Here is a 1,834-nt window from a genome sequence, read left to right on the forward strand (position 1 = left end):
CCATCGTCCAGGCAGCACTGTTTCCAACCAGAACTATTCCTGGTTGTAAGCGTCACGGTGAAGCCGCAGTCCAACTTGGATGATGTCATCACTAAGCCTAGCCTTCCCTGAGGAGGACAGTTCTCTCCTCTACACTAGCCTTGCTCCCTCCTCCCTTTACACAGAGTTTAGTGGCCACAAATAAAAATCTAGGCACTTCCTTCCTGATCCAGCCAAAACTGCACGTGATCCAAGGAGACACAATGCAGCACAAAAAGGGCGAAAGGAATGACACATGTAGAGATGTAATTAACTCCTGCAAAGAGACCTTTCAGTTTCATTTCAAACTCTAATCCCCCCCGCTCCCACCACAGGTGGCTGAACATGACAGGCACCTGGCTAAATTGTCTGAGACCTTGTTTATTCAGACCCTAGAATCACACTGTACACTTTGCTGTATTGATTTGCTCATGTTGAACAGGACTCTAGAAACAGCAAATCATCAGGGGATTTTCTCTCTTTTCCTGCATGACAGGGAATGAAGAAGGAAAGAAAGGAACAGATACCTCCCATGCAGATTAGAAAAAACATTTTCAGGGAGCCATCTAAATGGATTTGTCATCCACAAAGCTTTCTGATGGGAGCAAGATGATTCCAATAGCAATCATCTCTTAAAAGAGATGCTAGCACCTCTTGGGAACCAGGACCAGGTCCTCAGCTGTCTCAGTCAGCAGACCACCGCCAAAGACAATAGGGCCACACTGATTTACACGAGCTGCGAATCTGGTCCTTAGATTTTGACTGAGACAATTCTGCTTACCCCTTATAGATTTTCTGTGTTTCACATTCCATTATTCTTTTACTACCAGGAGACCAGATTCAGTTCTCAGTTACCCTGAAATAAATCCGGAGTCACTCTGCTGAAGGCAATGCAGCAACTCCAGATTTGCAAAATCTGGTGCAAAAAAAGTTTACTTGGAATGGAAACTGGAGGGCCAAATCCAGCAGTGAGTACAGGGAGGTGTAAGCCACAAGCAAGCCTAGGCTCATTCCTGGTGTAACTCCACTGAAGTCCGGGGTTACATACCAGGGATCAGTTGGTCCTGTTGATTACTGAATACCCACGTCTCCCAACCAAGTCATCCCAGCCTCTACCTATCTAGGTCAGGATCCACTCCAGGGATAGCCCTGTGTCCTCTTCAGCCATTTTTGCTTTGATAAATCTGTCCTTTGGATTCTCATTGTTACCTTGGGTTCCCACATTACACTGCTTGAGTTCCAGGAGGACAGGTTACCACAGTCTGCCCAAGATCCCACCAAAGAGTCTACCAGACCTGTTGGATTGCCAAATGCACTGCCTTGCCGGTACTCCAAACTGTGACAGAACGAGCCTACCCTACACATTGGGCTCAATTCTCTATTTATGTTTACACAGGGGTAAAAATCAGGAGTAACCCCTGAATCTTCACTAATGCACTGGTGCAAGTCGAGGAGAATTAGTCCATTGTTCACATGCTATATGAAGAAAGGGCACGATATGAGGCAGATCCTCTTATGGCGTAAACCATCATGGCTCCATTAAAGCCAGAGGAGCTATGCCAAATTTATATCAGCTATGGATCTGGCCTCAAAATATATAGTGGCCTGATCCTGCTCTCCCTTAGACCGATATAAAATTGGTGTGACTCCACTGACTGTGACTGGGTAGCTCCAGATCTGCACGTCAGTGCAGGCATCCCTGACCGCAGCACAAATATTGCTGTTCAAATCCCAACACATGCCAGCTGCTGAAACCCTAGATGCCGAAACCAGGCTACAACTCTCCAGTTTACATGGATGCAAAGAGACATTATTT

The sequence above is a fragment of the Lepidochelys olivacea genome (assembly GCF_965140295.1).
Source record: "Lepidochelys olivacea isolate rLepOli2 genome assembly, chromosome: 19".
In the NCBI taxonomy this organism is placed as follows: Eukaryota; Metazoa; Chordata; order Testudines; family Cheloniidae; genus Lepidochelys; species Lepidochelys olivacea.